At 35.7% G+C, this 15,151-nt stretch overlaps 1 long non-coding RNA gene and 1 pseudogene across 1 annotated transcript in view; one reads left to right on the top strand and one right to left on the bottom strand.

Moving 5' to 3' along the window:
• Window positions 1–15,151, top strand: part of LOC141570618 (uncharacterized) — a 419,448-nt gene that overhangs the window by 33,652 nt on the left and 370,645 nt on the right. The gene's annotated exons all lie outside the window — the stretch shown is intronic.
• LOC109455344 (large ribosomal subunit protein uL23) lies at window positions 9,791–10,262 on the bottom strand (annotated as a pseudogene).

Here is a 15,151-nt window from a genome sequence, read left to right as displayed (position 1 = left end):
GTATGAAACTGTGAACCTATATCGTGTATTTAGAGACACTATTATTATTTATAATTGGTTTTATATTTTTTCTCCATAAATAAATCGTAATTGTAAATTACTAAGTCAAAATGGACAAACTGGCTCTGTGTGTGTGAGTGTGTGAAGGTGTGTGTGTGTGTTTGTGTGTGTGTGCATTTATGTGTGTGTAATAGGTATACAGCTTTGTGTGTGGGTAAATTTGGAAAGTCAGTAAGTTAGAATAAATAGAATGAAGAAGAAAGAATAAGAAAAAGAGATAGTATAAAATAGTCACTGATACTAAGTAAAATATTGGGATTTGTGGGCGTACGTACTCAGTGGCTTTTTTGCACAAACACAATTTTTTTTTGAATTACTGTTTTTCACCATCACTTATCCACTAAGCAAGATGTCAAGGAGAAGTAGTGAGAATTTACTGAGAAATAAAAAGTGACTAGAAATAGTTAGATGTGGAAGTGACTAGTAGAAGTAGTGAAATTTAGAAGTTGTGAGAAGTAGTGAGTATGTCAAGGAGAAGTTTGTGAGAGAAGTAAAGTACAGGTAGATGGTCATTCCATTTAAGTAGAGGTTAGCCATGCACGTTGAGTAAAAACTGGATAGAAGGTTGATGGAACTTAGGAGACAGGGATTGCTTTTTAAATTTTAATTGGGGAAACAGTAGCCATAGAGAAAAAGAAGTAAGAGCAAATGTCAGAGGATAAAGGAGAAAATTATTTTGTTATTGGCATTGTCAACTCTCTCTGAATATGTGCTTAGGAGGTTTTAATTTCAGCAGGAGACATCACATGTATTTATTTAAAAAGGCAGTTAAGTTGATAATGTTATGATTCATTTATGCTTGAAGTTTTTTAGGAAAGACAGTCTCCTGCACACAGTCTATCAACCCCAGTCCAGCCACATAAGAATGGGCCTTGGGCCTGGAATACTTCCCTTAGCAAGAGATAGGGAGCCTACACAGCCTTGCATGGGAATATCTTTCACTGTTTCAGACTCAATGTGTTTTGCTTGAGGGCATGCATCAATGGCCCTCAGAAACACCCCCAGCTTTCTGTATTTCAGCCCCCATGGGGAAGGGGCTGGGGCCCTTATACTGCAGCAAGAAGTGGGGTGCATGCAGACACACTGCCTATGATGGCTACAGAATGGATCTGTTGGCCATGGGGGTCCCATGCATTGCATGGGGCTGGATCTTGTGTACACTCTCTCTCCAATCTTGCTTTAAGTAAACGCTGTACCACTTGAGTCTGGTGTGCATATTATCTGTTCTCAGCAACTGTGAATATTGCACTGGTCTCTGCTGGGTGTCATTTACCTGCTGTTTAAGCTTGACCTCACTTCTGTTATATTGTATTCTGTGGCACAGCCTGACCACCCAGTGGATGGTGAAACAAAGCTTCTCTTTCCCAAGCTTCAGTGAAGATTATGCCATGGTTTGCAGTTGGGAGGAGAATGACAAACCATTAATCATCCATCAATACTGATTATTATTGAGAATTGCTACTTCAGGTCTATCAGCTTCTTGCTGCTTCTGTGTCCTTCATAGGTCACAGGACATTTGTCAACCCAGCAATCAGCTCAGATTGGCTGATTTGTGCCTTTGGTCCAAACTTCTTAGATGGATCACACAGCCGTTTCTCTCTTAGGTCTCATGGTCTTCCTTTCAGGAATTCTTTCAGGGATAAAGGATGAGTTTCCTCACTGCTCTGGATTCCCAGACTTTTCTTCTTTCACATTCAGGGGAATCTCTACTTCACGTCCTGTCTTAAACTGTACTTTCCCTCTTTTTTTTTCACATGTGACATTGATTACCATTAAAACTAGAATCTGAATCATTACCAACAAAGATATTATTTATCTTTCCTTGAACCAGAGGGCATTAATCTTTAAAACATTCCATGAGGGAAGGGATGGTATACCATTTGTCTAGTATGGCAAAGAAAGGGGAGAGAAACAACAGTTAAGTGTCCTTATTAAGATTATTTGAACATTCATATTCTGCCAATTTGTATTTAAATTTGCATATAACTTTCAATAATTAGAGTTATACAAATGATCTTAAGAAATAACAAAAAGCCAATTTTTCAAAATGGAGTCAAGAAGGTATGAAAATTCTTTCCATTTTAAGTGCTCTTTAATTATTGGCCTTTCTGTGGTTGAATTTATATCAACAAAGAGAATTGGAGATTAAGGCAATTAATCACAAAATTCAGTTTAAAAATAGCAATACAAAAATAAGTGAAATTTCTTACAGAATTCTAAGGTTTGGTATTTACACAGATAAGATTCATTAGGTAGATGCTTAACTCTCTTCTGTACTCTTACAAAAAGATTATTCTTTAATTGTCACTGTGTATAAAGTAAAATGAAGATGGATTGTTCAAATATTCTGATTGATTAAAAGATTAAAATTATGCATCTTCCAAGAAATATGTCTGGGTCCAAGAATACATTATTGCAGTTTAGTTTATTTTCTACTGTAAATAAAGGATAAACCAACATCTTCTAATAATTCACAACTGCATTTTTGCTTGTTAGAACATGTCATCCAACACTTTTTGATGAGATGTTCTCAAATGATACCTGGGGCAGATTGATCAAAGGAGAGCAATTTCTTTAATTAGGATAACATAATGATTTCATCACAGACTTTAGTTACATAAGGCTATGGATATCACCATTTTTTGTGTGTGTGTCTATTAATAGCACCATATCTTTAGTGGAATTTAAAATAGGACCTTTTCTGTAGGTCTCAGTACAACTTTATAAAAGGTCATAACAAAGCCTTTAGAATCAAGTTCACTTGCTGTTCTACAGAGAAGCAAGTTTTCTAGTAAATTTGCCATAACTTGAGGACAGGGACCCAGTAAACACTAAGCAGTGGGACGTGGTGAACAGAAATCTGAATTTTCTGCTTGGCTAAAGCCAGTGACTTTGGCTTCTCTCTACTGTTGAGTCATTTTGTGGGCATTGGTTTCTTCACCTATGAAAAGAGGGGGTTGAAAGAAACTTGTTTGAAGAGTGGACCCAAGATGGCAGAGTAGATAAACACTGTGCCTGCCTCATCCTATGAACACATCAAAATTACAACTAAATTATGGAACAGTCAACCTTGAGAACCCTCTGAAGTCTATCTGAACAGAAGTTTTGTAACTAAGGCTATAAAGAAGAAGACATGTCAAGACTGATAGGAAGGGCAGAGGCGTGAAATGGGTTAGCCCCAAACCTCCATGTGGTGATTGAAAACCCGGAGGGATATCTTAGCCACAGAGGTTCCCCACAGAGGAGCGACAGATGCGAAGACCACACCTGGCTGCCCAGCACAGAATACTGGTACTGGGAAGAGGAGCCCCCAGAACATCTGGCTGTGAAAAACAGTGGAGATTCTGACCAGCCATATGGAATGGAAAGCTGTGGGAAACCCAGACATCCTCTTAAAAGGCCTGGGCAGACTCACTCACTTGCAGGCACTCACGCTGGGCTCCAGTGGAGGGACAGTGACTTGGGGGGCATTGGAGCCATACGGGGGAGGGGGCCAATTGAAGTGTGTGGTTCTGGAGTGAGGGCTGGAGGACGTTGCCATTTTCTCTGTGTGGGATCTTCCTCTCATGCAGCCAGCAGGTGGATGCCATCTTTACTGTGTTGAGCCCTTCCCCCACACCCAAGGCCAAATATGAATCTGAATTGGTCTGGTGAGCTTTGCTTGCCCCGCCCTGTGATACTCTGAGACCCCCACCACACACAACGCTGTACTACATGAGGCTTTATCAGTGGCTGAACCTTACGGGAGCCAGCAGCTGGCAGAAGACCTCCGAGTTTCCTGGCTTATTGCAGAGCTACCCCAGACCCAGTACTGGTGGCAGCCATCCTTGGTTCACAGTGTGGCCTCCCCCATGGTCCAGCACAGGCAGCAACCAACCATGGATTGCTTTGTAGCTCCTACCAGATGGCTCCTGGCCAGTCACAAGCAGTGGCTGGCCTGGACCTAAACTTGAGACCCTCCCGAGAGGCCCCAGAACCAACACACTTGGAAGTTGGCTTCAGACCACATCAGAGCACCAACCAATAAGTGCCACAAACGGCACAACAAAAGGGTGATCTCAACAAGTACCAGAACCCACTGGAGTGAATCCTGCTCTATGGTGTAAGCCCCTGCACAACAGCCCATAAATTGTGGACATGGCCCAACCCCATAGCCAGTCAGCTTGAGGGTCAATCACATCCACTGACATGCCAATAGCAATCAAGGCTTAAATATAACAGGAGGGCACACTCCTGGATAACCCAGTGCAAGTAACCAGGGAGACTATGTCACTGGGCCCAACAGAGCACTTAATACATAAGGCTACCCAGCAAGACTGGGAGTCATAGCAGCCCTACCTAATACATAGAAACAAACACAAAGAGGCAGCCAGAATGAGGAAATAAATAACTCCCAAATGAAAGAACAGGATAAAACTCCAGAAAAAGAACTGAATAAAATGGAGGCAAGCAACCCACATAGACAGAGTTCAAAACACTGGTTATAAGAATGCTCAAGGAACTTTGTGAGAACGTCAACAAAGAGATAGCAAACATTAAAAAGGACATAGAAACCATAAAAAAGAACCAGTGAGAAGTGAAGAATACAATAACTGAAGAATGCACTAGAAGGAATCACCAGCAGACTAGATGAAGCAGAGGATTGAATCAGTGATTTAGAGGACAAGGTAGCATACAACACCCAATCAGGACAGCAAAAAGAAAAAAGAATTTAAAAGAAAATAAGGATAGTTTGAGACCTCTGGGACAACATCAAGCATAATAACATTCTCATCACTGGGATACCAGAAGGAGAAGAGAGACAGAAGGGATTGAGGACCTATTTGAAGAAATAATGACTGAAAAATTTCCTAACCTGGTGAAGGAAATACAAGCCCAAGAAGTGCAGAGTCCCAAACAAAATGAACCCAAAGAGGCCCACACCAAGACACATTATAATTAAAATGGCAAAGGTTAGAGACAGAGGATCCCAAAAACAGCAAGAGAAAGGCAACTAGTAACGTATAAGGGAGCTCCCATAAGATTGTGAGCTGATTTCTCAACAGAAACTTTGCAGGCCAGAAGGGATTGGCATGAAATATTTAAAGTGATGAAAAACAAGGACCTACAATGAAGACTACTTGACCCAGCAAGGCTATCATTTAAAATATGAATAATAAAATGGCAATAGCTATATATCTATTAACAGTTACTTTCAATGTAATTAAATGCTCCAATCAGAAGATATAGGAGGGCTGAATGTATAAGAAAACAAAACCCTTATATATGCTGCCTATAAGAGACTAACTTCAGCTTGAGAGACACACCAAGACTGAAAGTAAAGGGATGGAAAAAGTTATTTCATGAAAATGGAAATAAAACAAAACAACAAAGCTAGGGTAGCAATACTTGTACCAGACAAAATAGACCTTAAAACAAAGGCTATTACAAGAGACAAAAAGGACCCAATAATCCTATTTCTGGGTATTTATTTGAAGAAACCCAAAACGCTACTTCAAGGTGACATATGCATTCATATATTCACTGCAGCATTATTTACAATGGCCAAGATGTGGAGGCAGCCTAGGTGTCCATTGATAGATGATGGATAAAGAGGAGGTGGTACATATATACAATGAAATACTGCTCAGCCATGGAAGGGAATGGATTCTTGCTATCTGTGGTGGCATGGATGGACCTGGAGGGCATTGTTCTGAGTGGAATGTCAGACAAAGAAAGACAGATGCAGTGTGATTTCATTCATATGTGGAATCTAAAGAACAAAATAAACAAAACAAAAACAAACTCATAGATACAGAGAACATTTTGATCATTGCCAGATAGGTGGACGGTTGAGGAAGAGGGTGAAAAAGGGGAAGTGATTAAGAAGTACAAATTAGTTGTTACAAAGTAGTCATGGGGATAAAGGGTATAGCATAAGGAATACAGTCAGTATTGTAATAACTATGTGTGGTGTCAGATGGGTACTGGATTTATCAGGGTGATAGATGGGAGGGGAATTGGGGGACAGGGTGAAAAAGGTGAAGGGATTAAGAAGTACAAATTGATAGTTACATAATTGTCATGGGGATGTGAAGTAAAGTGTAGAGAATATAGTCAATTATGTGGCAATAACTATGTATAGTGCCAGGTGGATACTAGACTAGTTAGAAGTGTCACTTAAATTATATAAATGTCTAACCACTATGCTGTACACCTGAAATTAATATAAAATAATGTTGCATGTCAACTGTAATTGAAAAATTAAAAAGGGGGAGAAAAAGGTGAAGGGCAATAAGTGGCCCGAATTTCTAGGTATAAAGCAAATGAGTCATGGGCATGTAACGTACAGCATGGGAATATAGTCCATAATATTGTGATTGAGTGGTACGGGATGGTTGCTGGACTTATGGTGATCACTTCTTTAGGTATATAAATATTGAACAACTACATGTACACCAGAAATATATATAATGTTGTATGCTAGCTCTATTTTTTAAATAAAAATCTTAAAGAAAAAGAAAAGAGGGGGTTGTACAACACGTTCTGAGGTTCTTCCAGTTCTAAAGTTTTTTGGATAATTTACCTGGAGCCCAAGAGATACCCTGAATCTGGCTGGTATTTAATAAGTATTTGGTGATTATGAAAAAATGTTTGACTTCCAAATGGAAAGTAGCACATGTTATTTGGATATATTGTGGAATCTCAGCACTTGTGATATTGGGAGCAGCATCAATGTGATTAAATCATGCGAAAGAGTCCTTGTTTACTTAGGTCAAAGAGAACTAGTTGTTTAAAAACAATTTGAGCTAGGTGAAAAAAAATACCCTATCTATTAGTTGAAAATATCTGGTAAATACTATTATTTTTATCTTTGATAAAGTGCCAAATAAGAGGTTTGAATATATTTAGTGTAATGAATGCATTTTGTAAAAAAGGCTTTTTTGCTAGTTGAGCTATTTATATTTTGTGACTGTAACCAGTGTATTTATTATTAAAAAATACATAGCAGGAGAAATCAATATTTAGACAGGCAAGAAAATAAACTGCAGGTTTAAAATGTACTTTTAATAAGTCTGTCTAATAGCATCATATATTATTCTGTATTTGTATGACCATTAAAAGTTGAAAGAGAAAAACAGACAGCGTGCTTTTCATTGATATTGCATACACATGTAGAGTGACTTGACAATTTGGAATCAGTAATAACAGTTTACATTGTTCAGTACATGCACTGTTTTACATACTTACCTATATTTACTCTTGAGTCCTTGTAACAACTCTGACCTATTTACTGTTATTATCATCAACCCCTCTTGCAAGTGAGGATACTGAGGTCCAGAGAAGTTCATTAATTTACCTAAAGGCACACAGTCATTAAGTAGCAGAGCCAAGTTTTAAAACCTAGCCATCTGGTTTTCTGCTCTTAACCAACTGTAATATTGGCATCTTATCATGATGATTTGTGAAAGCACTACTAAGTTATGCAAAATGTATTACTATGTTCTAATTTATTTACAGGTTTACTAAAGAGAGAATTGACTTTTCCTTGTGTTAAAAAAATGCATCATTTTCTCTTTCATTGACATCTGCAATTTCTATTTATTTACCCTTTGTAAAATGGAAAAGCTGTAACATCGAATTTTTCTTTTGTTTTAATCTGAGACTGCAATTCAATTATATGATTTTCTAGCACATGTGCCAGAATATATCAATGCTTTCTATCTTTTGCTTTTAATATATAGGGAATCAATTTCTGATGAATTGTTATGAGCTGAGAAGTACTATGTTCTCTATGAAGATATAAGTAGCCTATATGTGCCTTTTTTTATTTTTTTCAGGAGGCCTTTTTCAGTTCTGGTAGCATTATCTCAGCCCAGAATGTGTTCCATTTAGAAATCATTGGATCATCTGTTTTACTCAAACAGCTGATATTCAATCACGTGTTAATATTACTTTACTTCTTGTTCAGATGTCTCAAACATACATCTCTTTCACTATCTTTCAAAACCTTAAAAAAATGGGACTGGCAATTATAATGATGTGTCTTGTGATACAAAGTGTAATAGACTGTAAATAAGTCATGAATAGTAATAACATAAAAGAAAGAAGGGTAAGGAAAAAAACAGTCAAAAAGTATACAATAGTTTCTTCTTTCAGTCAGGGAAATAAATGCTTGTTTGCAATGGAAGCAAACTATTCTAAGACACTTTAAGACAATTTCCAGTGCAAAGTGAGAATATTGAATTTCCATTGACTAATGCAGCACTCACTTCTGGTCTCTGGAAAGTTATAAACTTCCAGGATTCTTCTTGTGGAAAAGATAAGCGTAATAATACAAAACAACAACAACGACCAAAAAGCCTTAAGAAAGTATGTCTGTAGACACATCTTAGCAGGGAAACAGTTTCCTAATGCTGGACAAATAGGCATCTGTCATTTATTTAATGGCTGTATTTCTGTACTCAGTTGAACCTCAGAGGGTCACCTTGATACAATATTAGATGAGAAATTACACAGAGTCCAGTGAATTTTTATTGAAATCAATGCTTTAAAAATTAAAATATTTTGATTTGATCTATCTGATACTTAAGTTGTATCATTTTAGTCCTATCCAAACTCACTCAGGATATATATTAAATTGTTTCATGAAAATTTGATACTTTTGTAAAAATTTTGCTTTGCATAGTTATAAATAGCCTTTCTGAACTCTAAAAATCATATTGCTCAATGTTTTTGTAAGTAGTGTAGAGTGTTATTTAGGAATACATATCAGTTAGGATACTTTGTGAAACAAGCGATTGAAAAATGGACGTAAGCCAGTTTAAAAGTAAGAAAATTTATTACCTTCAAGGGATGGCATCAAGGTGGCTTGATTCAGCAGCTCAAACTTGTCATCAAGGATTGAAGTTCTTTCAACTTTTCTCTGCTGCTGATAATATCAGCCTCACACACAGGCTGGTTTCCATTATGATTGTGAGGTGGTTGCTATAAGTTTTTTTGTTTGTGTGTGTGTGTGTGTGTGTGTGTGTGTGTGTGTGTGAAAGAGAGAGAGACAGAGAGAGAGAGAGAGAGAGAGAGAGAATCTCTATATGAATATTTGAATTAAATTGGGATTATTTAGGAAAGAGGAGAGCAGCAGAGAGGAACAGAGGATGTTGAGTGAACATCAGTGCCCAACACCAAGAAGCAATGTAAAAAAATAGATCCATATCACTATATTTTATTAATTTTTGTGCATGGAATGTTCTAGTAAAGTCTTACTCCATTGAACTACTATCGCATTGTACTATATTTAAAGCCATATTGAAAAAATGTCAAATATTCTCTATTACCATTTTCCCCTGAAAATAAGACCTAGCCGGACAATCAGCTCTAATGCGTCTTTTGGAGCAAAAATTAATATAAGACCCAGTCTTATTTTATTATAATATAAGACTGGGTCTTTAATATAATATAATATAATATAATATAATATAATATAATATAATATAATATAATATAATATATATAATATAATATATATAATATATATAACATAATATATAATAAACATAACATAATATAATATTAGGTCTTATATTAATTTTTGCTCCAAAAGGCACATTAGAGCTGATAGTATGGCTAGGTCTTTTTTTCAGGGAAACAGGGTACTTCCTCTTTGGAATTCAGTTATGATCATTTAGAGGCTCTAAAGTCTTAATTTTTTAAAGTGAAAAAATATGTGTAGAATTAGCCAGCTGGACTCAGTTTAGATGCTCCCAATTTTGTTGTCAACATCTGAAGCGTCATAGTCAGGAGCCAGGGGAACATATGCCTGCTTCTCTCCATCAGGCCTGACCGGGGTGCTGACCTTGTGCCGTCCACGTCATGGAGCTTCTTCACAGCCCGTTTGACCTGGTGCTTGTTGACCCTGACATCCACAGTGAACACAAGTGTGTTGTCTTCCACCTTCTTCATGGCTGACTCAGTCGTCAGGGGGAATTTGATGACGGCGCAGTGGCCAAGCTTGTTTCTCCTGGGGGCGCTCCTCTGTGGATAAGTGGGCTGCCTTTGGAGCCGCACGGTCTTGGGCCTTCAGAAGGTGGGTGACGTGTGAATCTTCTTTTTTGTGTGGCTGTGGACACCTTTCAGCGCTGCTTTCTTTGCCTTCAAAGCCTGTGCTTTGGCTTCAACTTTGGGAGGGGTGGGACTTCCTGCTTCGCTTTAGGCAACATCTTCATGAAAAAAGCAAGGCTGTCAATTCTTAATTATACAGCTGCAAATTGAAAATTTTAAATGGAAAGTAATTTTACAAAATTGTGAGCTCTTATATTATTCACTTCTTAGGGCAGAGATAGCTACTTATCGTCACAAGTTTCAGTTGGGCCACAGTTGCTCAGAATAAAGACTGCTTGGCAGCTCCCTTTCAGCTAGGTTCACAGTAGCTGTATGATCAAGGTCTTCCCCTGACATGTGAGTGGAAGTGATATGTGCAACTTCCAAGTTATGCTTTTAAACTAAAAGTGTGACACTTTTTGGGTGGGAGAAATAACAAGAAAAAGCCCGGACACCTGGTGACTTTAAACAGATGATCTGATGTATCAGCCTAGAAACTTATGTCTATCTTGTATATGCCATTTTTAATTTAGACTGAACTTACATCCTAATACAGTAGATAGCCAATATCAATAAACTACCTAGAAATTAGGTGTGATTCCTTAAGACTAGACACTGGATTACAATCTTTATGGATACAATATAAAGTACATTGCTTGTTTTTGAATATTTTTAGGAAGGAGTAGCGTGATACGGAGCTCCCAGTATTTTCACTTTAAAATTGTAGTTTTAAAAATTCACACAGCATTTAACTGTTTTGAATAAATTTACTCATTTTAAGCAATTAGCAACTAATTACTTAAAATAATCAAACCATTGTGTGTGTGTGTGTGTGTGTGTGTGTGTAATATATATTATATATATACCGGGGGTGCCAAAAATATATACATATGACTTGTATTCATCTTTTGCTGTTGGTATGTATCAAGTATTACAATTTTAATAGTTTTTTCCTTTCTTAAAATGTGTATACATTTTTTGGCACCATATATATATATATATATATATATATATATATATGGCATACATCTTCACTATTTACTGTCTCAGGGCATTTTTAACAAGCTATTGAGCTTGTAGAATTAATTAGATCTGAAAACTGGTAATTAAAACAATAAAAACTATACAATGCATTAAAACAGAATACAAAAATAATAGAATCTAAGGTTTCTAAAGTTGTATTTGACTAGTCAAACCTTAATATCTGAATGGATTGGAATACATTGTTTGTTATAATATTAAAGGAATGTAATGAAATAAAAATTGAGGCAATAGAGAATTTAGTATGTGCAATTATTTTAAGTTTAAAATCTTCCCCATAATGAACATAGCTAAAAACATAAAAGGCAAATGATAGAAAAATTAGAAGCAATTATCAAAGGAATTCTTAGCAGAAATTTCTGGTTTAAATTAAAGGCTGTGATTAAAAATGTCCTGCCTCTTTGTCCTTCTCCACTCTTCCCACAATCCACTATTGCTGCAGCACCTGTAACTTCATTTTTTTTCTCTCAAAGATTGTCATGCCATGTTTGATCCATCACAAGAATCAACATAACTTAAAGCCTTTCTGTTTCCTCTTTCTATATGTGCTAATGCTTACTTTTTAAATTAACCAAATTCAAAAGGCTTTTGAATCGTGGCCATGAGAAGTAAAATTATTTTTCACTTACATGACTCTGTTAATTTTGTAAATGTAAAAAAGGACCTTTTCAATTTTATAAAATTGAGGTTTGAAATATGGCACAATATATTTTGGGGCCTGCGGCTAAATTACAACTATTTAGATGCCCTAAGCATTAAAAAGATTACAGTGCATCATCTCCAGATGTGATTCATTTATTAATTCAATCAAAAACTGTTTTTGAGCATCTGATCAGGTATCGTTCTAGGTTCTGGAGACACAAGAGTAAGCTAAATAGTTCTTATTATGTTCACATTCCGGTGATTAAAATCAATACTACACCATCAAACAAATATGGGGCAATTCAACAAAGTTCTGCTGTTTTATGAAACCTATTTTGCTTCTTTGGGAAATATCAAATTCTTTTAAAAATTGTGTTCTTCTAATACTAAAATGTGTTCTTTTGTGCATGTACTTAAACTTCATATTGGCTGTTACACACTGATAATATTTATTTGCTGAATATATCTTTTGTCGTTTTTCAGAAGTCTTTGGTAATTAGCTTTTTAAAAAATTGTACTTGAAAACCCTTCATCTAATATATTTGTTTTCCCCTTTTGAAGGAATTATAGCTTTATAAGGTCCAAAATAACCAACTCATTAAAAACTAGAGAAACTTGAAGTGGTTTTAAAGTTGAAATCATTAATTGTGTTTTGTTGGAGAATGCTGCTAATTAATTTTGTTTGGGATTCTGCATTCTTATATTTACATAATTCAGTACATACTTTAGGGGTTCATATCTTCAGTAATTTTTCAATAAAACATCTGATACATACAAAATAATCTATGTAATATGTAGTCAGATCATCAATCATAGTAAAAGAAACACCAAGAATGTAACATCCTACTTAAAAATTACACTATTGTAAGTACTATTTTTTTAATGATTTAAAGAAAAAATAATCTTTTCTTTTGAAGATTTTTTTTTAGTTCATGTCCCCCTTATATTTTAACTGCTACCTATAGAATATTATTAATGTTATCTTAAGAAATATTTAGTTTTCTCCTTTTTTAAATGCTAAAGATAACTTTTATTTTGAAATAATTCCAAATGTATGAAAATATGGCAAGATCAGTATAAATAACTTTTTATTTGATCCCTATGAAAGTGAGTTATCACATGATGCCTCATCATCTCCAAATGCTTTAATGTGTAATCTCTACAGTGATGTTGTAAAGATCCCATCTAATCACAGTTGATCAAAATCAGATCAAAATCAGAATATTAACACTGAAACATCACTACTATCTAATTTGTAGTGTCAATTATTTTTTTGCCAATGCCAATACTAAAAAGAGTCAGTCCAAGTTATGTGTTTCATTTAGCTGTCACTTTAAAAAAAATTACAATAGACTTTAGGTTTCAGAGCAGTTTAGATTCACAGCAAAATTGAGCAAAAGAGTTTCATATGCTCTCACACCCATAGCCTCCCCCATTATTAACATCTCACAGCAGAGTAGTACATTTTTATAATTGATAAACCTATAGCAACATATCACTACCACCAGAAGTCCATAGGTTTCCTTAAGTTGAACTCTTGGTCTTGCACATTCTTGCTTCTTGACAAATGTATAATGGCATGTATAGTTTCACTGCCCTAAGAATCCTATGTGCTGTGCCTCCTCTCCCTCGAACTTCTGGGAATCTCTGAACCTTTTACTATTTTCATAAACTTGCCTTTTTCAGAATGTCATTTAGTTGGAACCACACAGTACTGTGTTTCCCCAAAAATAAAACCTAACTGGAAAATAAGTCCTAGCATGATTTTTCAGGATGGCATCCCCTGAACATAAGCCTTAATGCATCTTTTGGAGCAAAAATTAATATAAGACCCGGTCTTATTTTCAGGGAAACACAGTATGTAGCCTTTTCATATAGGCTTCTTTCACTTTGCAGTGTGCTTTCTAAGGTTCCCGCATGTCTTTTCATGGCTTGATAGCTCTTTTTTTCTTTTTTTGTACTGAGTAATATTCCATTTTCTGGATGTGCCACAGTTTATTTATCTAGTCACTTACTGAAGGACATGTTGGTTGCTTCCAAGTTTTGGCAAGTATGAATGGAGTGTCTATAAACATCCATATGCAGGTTTTTGTGTGGACAAATACTCCCAAACTCTTTCAATCAGCCTCACTGCCAATCCCAGCCTCTGGTAACTACTGACTAATTTACTGTCCCTATGGTTTTGTCTTTTCCAGAATGTCTTATCAAGGTATGCAGCCTTTTTGACTCTGTCTTCTTTCACTTAGCATACTGCATGTGAGATGTATCCATATTGCTGCAAGTATCACTGATTTGTTCCCTTTTGTTGCTCAGCGGTATGCCATTATGTGGATGTACTGTAGTTTCTTTATCTGTTTCCTGTTTGAGAAGCATTTACTTGTTTAGAGGCAATTTTGAATAGAACTGTTATAAACATTCATGTACAGGTTTTATGTGAGGGCTAATTTTCACATCTCTAGGATAGAACATGGGGTTGCTGGATCATATAGCAAGTGTATGTTTAACTTTATAAGACTTTTAACTTTCTAAGACGTTGACAAGCAATCTTTCAGAGTGGCTGTACAATTTTGCATTTTCACCAGCAATGTATGATAATTCCAGTTGTTAGCACTTAGTATTGTTAGTATTTTTTCTTTTTCTCATTCTAATAGGTGTGTAGGTATGGGTTTAATATGCATTTGCCTGATGACTGATATTGAACATTTTTCTTGTGCTTGTTTGCTGTCTGTTTGTTCAAATCTTTTGCTCATTTAAAAAAATATTGATTTGTTCATGATTTGTTACTTGCTTTTGAGAATTCCTTATATATCCAAGATATACAATTTTTTATCAGATAAGGGATTTACAGATATTTTCTCTCATTTAAAGGTTTATCCTTCAAAGAACGAAAGTTCTTAACTTTTCAAAGAACGAAAGTTCTAATTTTGTGTGAGTTAAATGTGTCTTTTTTTGTTTTATAAGGACAGTGCTCTGGGTATCATAGCTAAGAAATATATGCCTAACCCAAGGTCAAAGATTTTATCTTATATTTTCTTATAGATGTTTTAAATTTTACTATTACAACTATGAACCAATAACTTTTGTACATTGTGTGAGGTAGGGATTGAAGTATATTCTTTGTCATATGGCTATCAAGTTTTTCCATATTCTTTGTTGAAAAGATTATCATTTCTTTCTAGGATAGCATTTGTAATTTAGTAAAAAAATCTGTGGGCTATATATGCATGGGTCTTTTTCTGACTCTCTATTCTATTCCACTGATTTAAATGAATATCCTTTCTTCAATACCATCCTGTCTTGATTTTGCAGCTTTATAGTAAGTCTGGAAACT

This window comes from Rhinolophus sinicus, linkage group LG03 (assembly GCF_036562045.2).
Source record: "Rhinolophus sinicus isolate RSC01 linkage group LG03, ASM3656204v1, whole genome shotgun sequence".
NCBI lineage: Eukaryota > Metazoa > Chordata > Mammalia > Chiroptera > Rhinolophidae > Rhinolophus > Rhinolophus sinicus.
This window is presented reverse-complemented; position numbering and strand designations above follow the sequence as displayed.